This window comes from Scylla paramamosain, chromosome 25, assembly GCF_035594125.1.
Source record: "Scylla paramamosain isolate STU-SP2022 chromosome 25, ASM3559412v1, whole genome shotgun sequence".
Lineage (NCBI taxonomy): Eukaryota > Metazoa > Arthropoda > Malacostraca > Decapoda > Portunidae > Scylla > Scylla paramamosain.
The window spans coordinates 3,272,501-3,287,500 of record NC_087175.1 but is presented as its reverse complement, the minus strand read 5'-3'; the positions used below and the strand labels follow the sequence as shown (position 1 = coordinate 3,287,500).

Here is a 15,000-nt window from a genome sequence, read left to right as displayed (position 1 = left end):
TAAACCCCATCTTCTTTTTTTTTTCTTTCTCTCTCTCTCTCTCTCTCTCTCTCTCTCTCTCTCTTTATTCTGTCTCTCGCCACTTTTTCCCTCCCGTGTTGTGGCTGGCAGGAAAAAAGACTAGCAGGGCCTGTGTTAAGCCATTGTGAGTGTTATTATTTTAGAAGCGATATGTGAGCTGTGCACTTCGCAACATTTATTTGGTGTGTGGCGTGTAATTGTGACAAGGAAAAAAAAAAAAAAAGTAGCGCGTTTTGTAGCCACGTACCATGTCTCTCTAACTGTCTCTCTCTCTCTCTCTCTTAATTCGCTATAACTCGCTCATTCACTCGGAAGGAAAGAAATAAAGTAGTATTTTGTGGGCTTGTATCATCTCACTTTCTCTCTCTCTTTAACTGTCTCTTTATCTCTCTCTTTCTATCTCTAATTTGCTCTAACTCACTCAAAAGATAGGGATAAATTAATGTTATGTGGACTCGTATCATGTTTCTCTTTAACTGTCTGTCTGTCTCTCTCTCTCTCTAAATCTCTCTTAACTCACTTTCTCTCGCTCAGTCACTCACCCACTCACTCACTAAGCAGGAAAGAAATATTGTTTTGTGTGTTTCTCTCTCTCTCTCTCTCTCTCTCTCTCTCTCTCTCTCTCTCTCTCTCTCTCTCTCTCTCTCTCTCTCTCTCTCTCTCTCTCTCTCTCTCTCTCTCTCTCTCTCTCTCTCTCTCTCTCTCTCTCTCTGTGTGTGTGTGTGTGTGTGTGTGTGTGTGTGTGTGTGTGTGTGTGTGTGTGTGTGTGTGTGTGTGTGTGTGTGTGTGTGTGTGTGTGTGTGTGTGTGTGTGTGTGTGTGTGTGTGTGTGTGTGTGTGTGTGTGTGTGTGTGTGTGTGTGTGTGTGTTTTGTCAGTGAGTGTTTGTGTGACTTTGTTATGCTTGGAGGTTACACACACACACACACACACACACACACACACACACACACACACACACACACACACACACACACACACACACACACACACACACACACACACACACACACACACACACACACACACACATCAGTAATTCTGACCTTTTTGGTGTTTTACTTGTTTGTTCTGTTCCTTGTTTTGGTTTCTGTCCCGTTTTCTGTTTTTTTTTCCTGATTTATAATGACAAGGGATATTGTGTGTGTGTGTGTGTGTGTGTGTGTGTGTGTGTATGCGAATGAGTCAAACATTACTTTTTTCCTAGTTCCCCTTCCAATGATTTTTCACACACACACACACACACACACACACACACACACACACACACACACACACACACACACACACACACACACACACACACACACACACACAGTAATTATCAACATTATCATAACTTAGAGTTTTACAAGGAGGTTGAAATAAAACAGATGCTCGCTTTAATTTTGCTGAACCCGCCTGAGAGAGAGAGAGAGAGAGAGAGAGAGAGAGAGAGAGAGAGAGAGAGAGAGAGAGAGAGAGAGAGAGAGAGAGAGAATGTGGATAGGATTTTTCTTTTCTTTCCTTCTTTTTCCTTTTTTATTTTCTTATTCTTTACTGTGTTTTTCTATCTCTTGTTTTTGTCTTACTGTGATATATCCCTCCTCCTCCTCCTCCTCCTCCTCCTCCTCCTCCTCCTCCTCCTCCTCCTCCTCCTCCTCCTCCTCCTCCTCCTCCTCCTCCTCCTGTTACGTGATGATCATGGTAGATTTTGTAAGTTATTCCTTCTTCTCTTCTTTTCCTTCCCTTTGTATTCCCTTCCTTTCTTCGTTTCTTCCACCATTCATTCATTCATTCATTCTTTCATTCTTTTTTTATTCATTTTTTCGTTTTTTTCTTTCTTCCTTTCTTCCTTTTTCCTTCATTCATGCCCTCCTTTTACTTAGTTTTCTTTCTTTTGTTCTTCCTTCCTTCCTTCCTTCCTTCCTTCCTTCCTTCCTTCCTTCCTTCCTTCCTTCCTTCCTTCCTTCCTTCCTTCCTTCCTTCCTTCCTTCCTTCCTTTTCCATCATATTCCTACATCATTCAATTTCTTTCCGTATTCTTTGCCTCAATCTTTTCCTTGTTTTTTCTTTCGTCTTCGAGAGAGAGAGAGAGAGAGAGAGAGAGAGAGAGAGAGAGAGAGAGAGAGAGAGAGAGAGAGAGAGAGAGAGAGAGAGAGAGAGAGAGAGAGAGAGAGAGATTGACTGACAAAGGAAGAGAGATACGTTTTTTATGTGGCTTTTATATTTTATTTTCCTCTCCTCCTCCTCCTCCTCCTCCTCCTCCTCCTCCTCCTCCTCCTCCTCCTCCTCCTCCTCCTCCTCCTCCTCCTCCTCCACAAGCACGCCACCATGCCCTTCGTCTTACTATTTTACATTCCTCCTCACTACTCTCCTCCGCAGCACGCCACCACCACCACCACCACCACCACCACCACCACCACCACCACCACCACCGCTATCACCATCCATCACCACCACAACCACTACACTTCCATCACAAAGGACAATACAGCTTGTGTCTTAGTCTCTTTCATGTGCTCTCTCTCTCTCTCTCTCTCTCTCTCTCTCTCTCTCTCTCTCTCTCTCTCTCTCTCTCTCGCTCTCGCTCTCTCTCTTTTGTTATTCACCACCAACGTTATTTTTATTTCCACCACCACCACCACCACCACCACCACCACCACCACCACCACCACCACCACCACCACTACTACTATTGTTATTGTCATTGCGAATATCCTCACTACTACTTCCTATGCTTCTGCTACTCCTGCATGCCAAACACACACACACACACACACACACACACACACACACACACACACACACACACACACACACACACACACACACACACACACACACACACACACACACACACACACACACACACACACACACACACACACACACACACATACCACTTCCTCCTCCACCTTGTTCTCTTCTTCTTGTCACATCTGTCTGAATTTCCTCCTCCTCCTCCTCCTCCTCCTCCTCCTCCTCCTCCTCCTCCTCCTCCTCCTCCTCCTCCTCCTCCTCCTCCAGTAATAAGAGAATGTGTACCCATTTCAGGTACCCCCGGCTCTCCCTCTTCCCAACTCCCCCTTCAGCCAGGTAAGTGTCTTCTGAGGTAAACAAAGAATCTTTCCAATTACCTGTGTGTGTCTCGGTGATTGCAGGTGAACAGGTGAGCTCTGGAGGGGCCAATGGAGGTTTAAGTAGGGGGGTAGGGGGAGGAGGAATGGGGGATGATGGGGGGTGAGAGAGGAAAGGGTTGGATAGGAAGTGTGTTGGAGGGAGGAGGAGGAGGAGGAGGAGGAGGAAGACATGAAGAAGTAGAAGAGGAGGAATAGGAAGAAGAAATGGAATTGTTTGTTAGAGAGAGAGAGAGAGAGAGAGAGAGAGAGAGAGAGAGAGAGAGAGAGAGAGAGAGAGAGAGAGAGAGAGAGAGAGAGAGAGAGAGAGAGAGGAAACTTGCACGAAGGGAGAAGGAGAGGGAAACTTGGAAGGAAAGTACGTAGTGGGGATATAGGAAGGAAATATATGAAAGGGGAATAAAGGAAAAATGAAGAGGAAACTAGGAAAAGGGATAGGAAAAGAGGAACACTGAATAGAAGACACATGGGAAAGGAAAAAAAAAAGAGGGAGAATATAAAACTTGTAAAAGGGAGAGAAAAGAAGCATTTTATAGACCTATAGAGGAATTAGAAAGATAGAAAGGGAGCTTATAAATCCTGCATAAGGGAGTGATAGAGACTTGTAGGGAGATTAGAAAGGGAGAGAGAAGGAACATATAAAGTCTGTAGAAGGGAGAGTGAAAGAACTATTTGTAGGAGCACTGAAAAGGGAGAGAACCAGTAGAAGGGAGATCAAAAGGAACGTTGAATAGAAGAAACATCTGAAGTAAATAAGAGTGAGAGGAAAAAAACATGTGAAATAAATAGAATGAGAGGAAGTATATGAAATTGTAATGGAGAAAGGGACAGGAAAGGGGAACAGAGAAGGAAGAGGCAGGAAGAACATAATTAAAACATGTAAAAAGGGAGAAAAAAATGAGAAGAGAATATTGGTCTAGATATTTATTGGTAAGGTACCTGTAATATATGTCAAACTTAATGATGTTTCTTGCTGATTTTGCTAACGTGCCCAAATCCATGAATAATCTCCCTTGTGTCCCTAATGCACGGAGGAATATTCGTGTGTACCTTCATCTTCTCCTCCCTTTCCCTTTAATCTCTTCTCTATAACTTAACCTGACATAAATTTGGTGTCTTTAATTACGTAATATTACTTGCCAGTCTTAGTCACGTGTCTAAGCTACATTAACTCTCCTCATTATCTTTTTTTTCTCTAATTTATGTGAAATCCGCGTCTAATTCTTTTTTTTTTTTTTTTTTCTTTTTTATCTATTTGCTTTCAGTGAGTGTTGTCAAAGTGCGAGATTCCTTGTCGATTGCGTTAATTTGTCAGGAATGCGTAAAAGTTTCTTAATCTTCACGTAATGTTGCACCGAATTCCGTATTTTATTTAACCTTGCTCATTGTATCGAATTGTTTTGTCTCTTTTACTAACGTGTCAAAGATGCATTAAAATTTTCTCCCTTTTACTCTTAATCCGCCTGTGATATCGCGCCAAACTTCACATTTATCTTAACTCTTTCGCTGCCATGGTCTGCGTCAGGTAACAGTGAGAGCAGCACAGGAGTGTAATTTGCATGGACGTATGGAGAAAAGAAGGAATAAGAGGTTCATCTTCCATTTTCTATGCTACAAAATTCATTAATATACTCGTTAAAAAAAAAAAATCTTATCTGAAAAATGTTTAGGTACTATGGGGAAATAGAATGTTTAGTCCTCATTATAACATACGTGGGATTACAATGTACACTTCTATATTTTACTGACGTGCCAAAACAACATGAAGCATATCCCACCTTATTACCATTAATTCAACTTAACATCGCAGCAAACCCTCTATATTTTGTTTGATAGCGCTCATAATAACATATATTGCATTACACGTCTTGTCCATTTCCCTAACGCGTCGAGAAAAGTCCCTGAACACTTCCACTGCACATACCAAATTCACCCTCGACATTTGTATCAGCACTCTATAACACTCCCTTATTAAGTCCACAACACTCCCTTATTAATTCTTATCTGTAACCTTCCCCTCTTGAATCACTAACTCCCCTTCCTTTACCTCACCTGTATGAACTAATGCGCGGTGCCACCTGCCCTGTCCATCACTCCCATCACTCCAGCACATCTTGAAGCGGCGCTCACTCCTGCCGTTAGGAATGTGGCCCATCGATCTGCCTTAGTGTCTGAGTGTGACTGCAGGTACTCTCTCTCTCTCTCTCTCTCTCTCTCTCTCTCTCTCTCTCTCTCTCTCTCTCTCTCTCTCTCTCTCTCTCTCTCTCTCTCTCTCTCTCTCTCTCTCTCTCTCTCTCTCTCTCTCTCTCTCTCTCTCTCTCTCTCTCTCTCTCTCTCTCTCTCTCTCTCTCTCTCTCTCTCTCTTCTATATTGGTTTGGTGAAGGAAAATTTTGTACAAGTGCGTAGATAGAATGCTAACCGTGTCAGTCAGCTTGCTATTATTATTTATTTATTTATTTTTACTTAGTTACGTCACATTATTAGTTTGGGATTGAGTAAAAGTGAAAATGTGTGTGTGTGTGTGTGTGTGTGTGTGTGTGTGTGTGTGTGTGTGTGTGTGTGTGTGTGTTCGTGTGTGTGTTGCAGTGAACGATAACGTGTTCTCATTATCTCTCCTCTTTAACGTTGCAGTATTAGCGTCAGAGTCACAGTTAATGGCTGCAAATCTAAGTGAGGACACGTAATTAATGTTCTGCCACAGGAATCAGTTTTAGCACCTCCATTATTTTTATTATACATTAATATATGCGTATATACTAGATTAATTAAGTCCTGTTCCGATGCTACCGCCCTGACGAGAGACGCAGGTGAACGAATTGACAGATAGATGACAAAGGCATTTCAATATTAGCAAATCAGAAAGACTTAACGTTGGTAGAGGAAATCCACGTAACAGTTGCCCAAGAGAGAACGAGGCTTTGATGGGAACAGGATAAAAAACAATTCTCAGCCAGCCCAGATCTGCGTCAGAGGAAACAATACACAGACGTGAGAGATAAAGCTAGGTGTGTGTGTAGTATGATTCATCTTTAAGAGCGTTAAAACCAGAGGTCCCAAAGCGGCAGTAAAGTTGTATTTAGCATTGGTCAGAGTGGACTGTGCTGTGTCTCCATGTTACAGAAGGAATGCACGAGTAAGTCTGTTAGAGCCGTGACAGAGGAGCACGACTGGCAAAAAGATACAAAAAGATACAAAAAAGATACAAAAGATGCAAAATTGTTACTTACCAGAGGATATGAAGTCTTTTAAATTTATATTCGATAGAGAGACTTAGATGAAGAAGAATCTGTCTGTCTTTAAGTGGAATAAATTATATAACAAGGATGACGAACAAATTCCTAAGGGTTAATAATCACGACGGGACGAAGTAACAGGTTCAAGCTTCATGTGATTAAGACGTCAACGAAACATCACAAGAAATTGGTCCCTAGAAAGAGGTGGATGACTGGAATAGAATTAGTAATCATGTTATTAGTGTCACGAGGGGGGCTTTGAAAGAAAATGTATTGATAGGCATAACAGCTGGATAAAGATAGGTCTGTTTCTTCCTGCAGTTTCCTCTTTGTTCTCATGTTTTTTCTCTGAATTAAGAAAAATGCATCAATTTGTGTAGTATGAAAATAGAAGATGTTTGGTAATACTCTTTCCTCTTTGCCTTTGAACATGTGATACCTTCAAGTTAACCCTTTCACTGGTAATGAACACATCTTTCCTAAATTGCTAACCTTTCTGAGACATCTTTTCTCGTCCTACCATCCCTTCCAAACATTGTCCACCTTAGAAAATGCAAAAATCTCTTCTTTTTAATCTCCTTTCTTGTAGTTTCTTTTGAACATTGTACACATCGCTTTAAGTGCCGGGGATCGTTGTATTTTGCAGTGAAAGGGTTAAAGGAAGAGGCTTACAGGTGAGTGTATTAGTGAAGTGCAAGGTATCAGACGCAACACTCTTATTCCCTTTGTCAATTAACAGTCAACATCACTACGTTGCATATAATGACTACATCTCTTTCTCCTCGATAGTCTTCATTGCAGTCTAACTCACAAAAATGGTGTTATGGAATATTTATCTTTATATTGGCCATCTTCAATATTTCAAGTCTACGTTTGTCATGATTTCATTTCTCTAAGTGGTCTCTTCTGCAGTTTGACTTATATAAGCGTGTGAAGTTAACTATTTATTCCAGTATCGCCTATTTCCTTTCATATTCCAAGATGTCTATTTATATTTGCCCTTCCTTTGCCTTCAATGTCATTTCTGTTCTCTGTGATTGCTTCCCGTTGCCTTCTGACGTATATTCCTCTCCGTCTCTTTAATATTGCAACTGATTTGTTTATATCAATTCTTCCTTTAATTCATTACATCTTTTCTTTTTAGTAATGCTTTGTAGTCTGACTTTTTTTACGTGAACTTTATTTATCTACTGCAAATTCTCAGTGACATAAAAGAATATATTTATACTATTCCTCTATTTTACTCTTTACATTTCTTCTCTTTGTCCTTTTCCACGTTCTGGCTAATTACGTTATTCATTTACTTCTCTGCTACTAACTGTTTGTCTATTTGTATCAGTCCTTCCTCTTATTCATTACATCTCTTCCTTTTTATTATTTCCTCGTAAATTCTAGCTATTTATGAGAATGAACTTTATTTTGTCTATTACGACCTTTTCTCTGCAATATAAGAAGTTCATTTATACTAATTCATCTTATTATTCCTTACATCTACGAGTATTCATCTTTGTTATATCCTATAGAGTATGGCAAAATTACGTGGATCAACTATTTTTATGTACACTATTTGTAACATTTAATTCTGTTGTCAATCCTCTCTTTGATATAACATAACATTTCTTCTTCCTCTAGTAACTGCCTACAGAATATGGTAACTCTGCTCAATAATTTAATCTATAATTTAATCAGTCCATCCATGCATATCAGCTACCCCTATTATCACTTATCAAAAATAACTCTTCTCTTGATTGTTTCCTGAAGAACATGATAGCATTGTTTGAGTGTATATTGTCTGTTTCCCTGTGGAGACTGACGGGGGATGAGACCACCAACCTTACTGAGACTCGGAGTGGACAGCGACTGAAGGCAGGAAGGAAGGAATGAAGGCAGGCAGGCAGATGTAGCGGCTCCAGTCAGAATTTACCTAATTTCTTTTGCCATTCGGATACATATATAGAATAAATAATGGAATAAAACGAGGAAGCCTGTGAATTGATATTATCTTTTATTTACTTATTTTTTCCCCTCGTATCTAAAGCACCATTCTGCCCCGGAGCATCACGCCGCCTCCTGTCCTCGGCGCGGCTTTCCTTGACGCATCAGCACTTGCAAATCCTCATGATCCGGGTGTACAAAGTGCCTCTATGCTCCTTTTGTCTCCGTGACTGAGCATAGATCGTGCTGCTTAATAGATCAAAAGTGTCAATGGATATCTCGATTTTGTGTACGGTGTGTGTGTGTGTGTGTGTGTGTGTGTGTCAATAGGGAAAGCTGAGCGAATGTTTTTAAGAGTGTTGCTTGTTTATTTATTTATTTGTTTATTTATTTATTTATTTATTTTGTTTGTTTATTTGTTTTTTATCATCGTTCAGTTACGTAATGTGGTTATGTCATTGTGATTTGATTTTTTTCTTTGTTGTGGGTAGTGGTGGTGGTGGTGGTGGTGGTGGTCAGAGTGGTGGTGATGGCAGTGTTGGTGATGGTGGTGGTAATGCCATTATTGGTGGTGGTGGTGGTGGTGGTGATAGTTGTGGTGGCAGTGATGGCATTAATACTTGAGATCGAAGTAGTCGTTGTGATAGTAGTAGTGGTAGCATTAGTTATGATGATGGAGGTGGTGGTGGTGGTGGTGGTGGTCGTAGTGTTACCAGCACCAACAATACTAGTAGCCATAGCTATACCGGCCGTGATGGCAATAATACACGCATACATCAGTAAATACATAATTCATATCAGTAAGAGTTACACACACACACACACACACACACACACACACAGACAGACAGACAGACACAGACACACAGCAAATACCACCATGGAAAGAGAGAGAGAGAGAGAGAGAGAGAGAGAGAGAGAGAGAGAGAGAGAGAGAGAGAGAGAGAGAGAGAGAGAGAGAGAGAGAGAGAGAGAGAGAGAGAAAGTGAGTGAATGAGTTTATCGCACGTGTCACTCAGTCAGTCAGTCAGTCAGCCAGTCAGCCAGTGAAATCCCCAGGCTGCGAATAGCGTGCGTGGTACTGTTAGCTCGTCTTTATCATTCGAGGTAAAAGATCGTGTCATCGTTTAGGGGGAAGGAACAGGTTGGCAGCAGACGCAGGGGAGCCGCGTGACGTGAGGGGTCTTGCTAAGGGCTGGGGTGACGTGCGGTGCTGTCAATTCATATGCTTGTTGCTTCAGTGCAGTCCATCAGTTCAAGTAATAGTCTTAGGATTTGCCTTTTCATCAACTCCCATTTGCCCTTGATCTTTTCATTTGCGTCTCCGTGTCTTGGTGTCCGAGTCTTGTGTGTTTTCCTGATCGTGCTCCTTACCTTGTCTTTGTCTTATTTTCGTTGCTTCTGTCTTTATTTAGGTTTTCAAGGTTGTTTTCATGATTGCGTCTCATTCTGGTGTGTTTCTCGGATCGTGTTCTGTAATTTGCCCTCGTCTTCTCGTGGCTTCTTCTTATCAGGCTATAGTGGAAAATATTACGCGTTTTAAGGGCGTTTTCATTACTGTAGTGGTGGTTTAACGAGACTCTGCATTTTTCAGCGTCTGTAGTTCAGTTTTCATGATTAAAGTGAGAGTGTAACAAGGGTCTGCGTCTTTAACAGGCTGGAAGGAAAAGATATTGAGATTTTCAAGGGCGTTTCCATGACTGCATTGAAAGGTTAACGCGTATCACTCACCTCTAACAAGCTGAAAGGAAAGTTACTGGGATTTTCAAGAGGGTTTTTTATAGCTGTACTGGAAAGTTAACAAGGATTCACTTACAACATCTAAAACAGCTTGTACTCTAGGTTATTGGTATTTTCAAAGGTGTTTTCATGATGGTAGTAATGGTTTGACAAGTCTCCTGCATTCTTAACAAGCTGCAGTGGATGTTGCTGGAATTGTTCAAGGAGGCATTACTAGTTGTAGTGGTGTTTTCTTAAGTGATTTACACCATTAACAAGTAAAGTAAAAAAAGTGGAAATTGCTACGGGTTTTGAGGATGTTTTGTTATTGAAGAAGTGGTTTATTAAGAGTTCAGCACTTTTGATAGACTGTAGTGAAAGATAGTGTAGTTTTGAGGGATGTTTTCGTAAGTGTAGTGATGATAATTGTGTCATTTTGGATCCATATTATTATTATTATTATTATTATTATTATTATTATTATTATTATTATTATTATTATTATTATTATTATTTCTGCGTCATTCTTTGTCCTTATTAGTAAAACAGATGAAAACTAACACTATTTCTCACTCCCTCATTTGCCCTCCTTTGCAAAATAGATGAAACACACACACACACACACACACACACACACACACACACACACACACACACACACACACACACACACACACACACACACACACACACACACACGTAGAAAGAAAAAAAAAACACTTCCTTTGATCTCTTAAACATTTTCCTCTCTTTTATTACCTTGTTATCTTTGTAGTTCATTCCAGAGTGGGCCATTTCTTGTCCTTCTCCAGTGTAATTGTATTTTGTTTAGTCATAATTACTCTCTCTCTCTCTCTCTCTCTCTCTCTCTCTCTCTCTCTCTCTCTCTCTCTCTCTCTCTCTCTCTCTCTCTCTCTCTCTCTCTCTCTCTCTCTCTCTCTCTCTCTCTCTCTCTCTCTCTCTCTCTCTCTCTCTCTCTCAATCTTTTATCTTTCAAGGTCATTACTTTAGGTGACTTTCTTTCCCTTCCTTTTATTTCTGTTTCAATTTAATCTTTTGTGTGTTATTACTTTGTTTAATTTCTGTCTATCCATAGTTATTAAGTTTTATTGCTTTCTCTGTTTTCTTTAAGGATTTTACATTGTTTCTTTTCCTTTGTCTCCCTTCACCCTTTTATTTTTATTAATCAACTTTTATTCTTTTTTATGGTTTTATTTATTCTTTTTTAGGTTATTGCTTTATCTTTCTCTCTCTCTCTCTCTCTCTCTCTCTCTCTCTCTCTCTCTCTCTCTCTCTCTCTCTCTCTCTCTCTCTCTCTCTCTCTCTCTCTCTCTCTCTCTCTCTCTCTCTCTCTCTCTCTCTCTCTCTCTCTCTCTCTCTTTGATTATTGCTGTTAAGTTTCATTTATTGCCTATGTTCTTCTTTATCTTTGTTGTTTATTTCCCTTTTCTTACATTCCTTCCATTTATATTCGTTGTCTTGTTTTTTCTTCGTTTTAATTACTTTTTTTTCTTTGTCAGTTTTCATTATTTCGTTCTCTCTGTATTCTATAATCTTAGTTGCTTATTCCTCTTTCTTTGCATTTCTTCTATCTTCATATTTATTGTCTTATCCTTTTTTATTTATTGTTTTTCCTACTTTGATTTGATATTATTTACTGCTTTCTCATTTTTGTCCAGCTACATTTTACGAACCTTGCATAGTTTCCTCCCATTTTCTTTAATTAGAAGCCCATTTTCTCTTCTTTTGCATTCCTGTCTCTTTTTTTTCTCATCTGTTGCCTTGTTCTTTCCTTCTATTCTAATATAATACGAATTAGTTAGTTTTGTCTCATTTTCTGTTCATCTACATTTTACCAAAGTCTTATCATATCCTCCCGTTTTCTTTAATCTTGGTAGCGCATTCCTCTCCCTTTGTCGTCCTTCATACCATTTATATTAATCAAGTCTTATTTTTGTCCTCCTTTTCCTTTGTGTGTGTAGGTGAGAGACGCCTTCTTTGTGCCCATCTGTATATCATTATTCATACCACACTTCTTCTCGTGGCTTATTTTACTTTTTCCTCTTTGTCCTCTTGTTTTCTTTTTGTCTTCTTTTGTATTTTTGTCTTTTTTGTTTTGTTTTTCTTTTCTTGGTTTTCTTCCTCTTTTTTTGTCTTCGTTGTCTTTTCTTGTCCTCTTTTGTCTTCGATGTGTCTCCTTTTTTTCTCTTCCTTGTCTTCTTTTTTGTCTTTGTTTCTTGTCTTACTTTATTTTCATTTGTCTTCCTTATCCTTCATTCTCCTTTTCCTTATTTATCATCCCCCATTGTTTTATTTTCCTTCCTTAATGTTCTCTTGTCTTCCTTTTCTCCTCCTCCTTCCTTCATTGTTTTCCTTATTGTTCTTCCATTGTTTTCATTTTCTTCCTTGGTATCCCCTTGTCCCCTTCCTTCATGTCTTCTTGTCCTCCTCCTCCTTCTTCCTTCATTGTCTTGCTTATCCTCCTTCCTTCATTATCCCCTCCTCCTCCTCCTCCTCCTCCTCCGTTTATTATCCTCGTTGTCTTCCACGGTCCACTCTCCACTTTACCTTTCTCCCCTCCACTTTAAATACGTTATTAATACCTTCCCAACACACACACACACACACACACACACACACACACACACACACACACACACACACACACACACACACACACACACACACACACACACACACACACACAAACCCGCGGCATTATCATCTTTAACAGCTCAAGTTTCACAATCATAAAGGTTCGTCGAGTCAGGCATATGATCCCCTCACCCCTTCTTGCGTGTGTTGTGTTGAGGGGGGTGGGGGGCGTGGGGGGTAAGCCTTCTCATTGTTAGGAAGGGACCCCACCGCTCCGAAAACTTGTACGTCTCTCTCTCTCTCTCTCTCTCTCTCTCTCTCTCTCTCTCTCTCTCTCTCTCTCTCTCTCTCTCTCTCTCTCTCTCTCTCTCTCTCTCTTTTGCTCTATTTGTGTTTTTTGACTTGCTTTACTTGATTTCTTGCTTCTTTTCCTTCTTACTAACTCTTACTTTATTCTGACTTATCTCTTATTTACCCCATTCTCTTTCGTCTTTCACTAACTTTATTTCTAAGGTGATAGATACGCCTGGATTCACCTTTACCTGTTACTCGCTTTTATTCTAAGACCTTGGACTGGCTTAGCTTTTATTTTCATCTTCATTGCAACGCCGTGAACTCAATTGCTCCGGCACCTGTTGCTTTATTCTTCGGATATAGATTTATTTAACCTTTTCTTCATCTTTGACTTTATTTCAACATTCTAGACTGATTTTACTTTTATTTTCACTTTCACCTCTTTTTTCGTTTTTTTTTTTTTCTTAATGGTATGTTATGTTTTTATTTCACCTGTTGATTACTTGTTTGTTTGTTTTTTTTTTTTTTTTTGATAGGTACAGGTTCAGTTAACTTCTATTTAACCTGTTCCTCGTTTTATTTTTACCTTTTTAAGATTATAAGAGTGATTTTGCCTTTATTTTCATGTGTTGTTTTATTTTGATGGAATGGATTCGATTTTTTGCATTATTTATTACTTAATTCTACTTCCGCTATCATTTAGTAACTTTATTTTGAGACCCTGCACTGATTTAACTTTTATTTTCATCGCTTTATCTTAGTAGGGCAGACTTAATTTCTATCTCATCTGTTAAGTACCTTTATATTTTTCATCAACTAAACTTAACTAAACTTACCCATCAGCCACTAAGACCCTAGGCTGACTTAACCTTTGCTTTTTTACTTTACTTTCATCCCTTACTTTATTTCAATAGTAGACTCAATTTCCGCTTGACATACGTATTGTTTTATTAATTCAAGATACAGATTCGCTTAAAACTTGAACTTTACCTTCCGCTCACCTTATTTTTCAGGATCCTAGACTGACTCAACCTTTAGTTCCACCCTTTACTTTATTCCAATGCCATGAACTCAATTTTGTACCTGTCACCTGTTGCTTTATTATTTTTTTTAGACTCTTTTCACTCCCACTCCACCTGTCACTCGCTATTCTAATACCCAAGGCTTACATAAGTACGTCCTATATCACCTTTGACTTGATACTGTTGTTATGTAAGTATTTTAAGATTAACGTACCTGCTTTCACTCAAGGAGACGCACATTCTCTCTAAACCTGAATTAATTACTTCGTCTTACAATCTTACTTGATGCTACAGATCACAGTGGGTGTTATTAAGGACGTGAAGGTAATTAATGTGTATATTGAGGTCCTGTGAACGTTTTGTGTAATTTTGTATAATTTTTTTTAAACGTTTGTGAGTGAGGCTTCAGTACAAGGTGTGTTTTTTACTCGAATTCTTAAAGGTTTACTTTGTACGAAGCTTAGAATTGTGTTGCTTGTTAATGTGTTCTTTTCCTACTCCTCTATATATTCTTGTGGATTTATTTACATTTTTCTTAGTTCTATTGTGTTCTTGCAGCATCCCTTGTGTTCTACCTTTCATTGTCCTATTGGCACACCCCTTCTGTTCTCGTTTTCTCTTATAATCTTCCACCTCTACCTGTGTTTCCATTGTCATGTTTGTTTTACTGTTATCAAAGGTTACTGCAGGCTGGTGTTTAATTCTCACATATATTCCGTGGACACTGACGATTGATTCACGGCTTCTGATCTTTCTTTATGTGTATTTTCTGTTTTCAAAGTGTCTTGTTGTGTTTTGTATTATTTTTTTTTTTTTTTTACGTTTTTTTATTATTATTTTTTTTTAAGGAGTGGGGCTGCAAATAAGTGGAGTCTCTCTCTCTCTCTCTCTCTCTCTCTCTCTCTCTCTCTCTCTCTCTCTCTCTCTCTCTCTCTCTCTCTCTCTCTCTCTCTCTCTCTCTCTCTCTCTCTCTCTCTCTCTCTCTCTCTCTCTCTCTCTCTCTCTCTCTCTCTCTCTCTCTCTCTCTCTCTCACACACACAATGAAAGTCTACCTTTCTCACA

At 39.4% G+C, this 15,000-nt stretch overlaps 2 long non-coding RNA genes across 3 annotated transcripts in view; both read left to right on the top strand.

Moving 5' to 3' along the window:
* LOC135113433 (uncharacterized) overlaps positions 1-15,000 on the top strand; it is a 96,769-nt gene that overhangs the window by 65,493 nt on the left and 16,276 nt on the right. Inside the window, exon 3 of one of the 2 annotated variants that reach the window (XR_010274833.1) lies at positions 3,056-3,107. The exons of the other annotated variant lie outside the window; for it this stretch is intronic. This is a non-coding gene — a long non-coding RNA (uncharacterized LOC135113433). Of the gene's footprint in view, positions 1-3,055; positions 3,108-15,000 lie in introns of those variants that run through there. 2 annotated transcript variants of the gene reach the window in all.
* Positions 4,976-8,368, top strand: LOC135113432 (uncharacterized). Its single transcript, XR_010274832.1, has 2 exons — positions 4,976-5,325; positions 8,181-8,368. It is a non-coding gene; the product is annotated as an uncharacterized LOC135113432 (long non-coding RNA).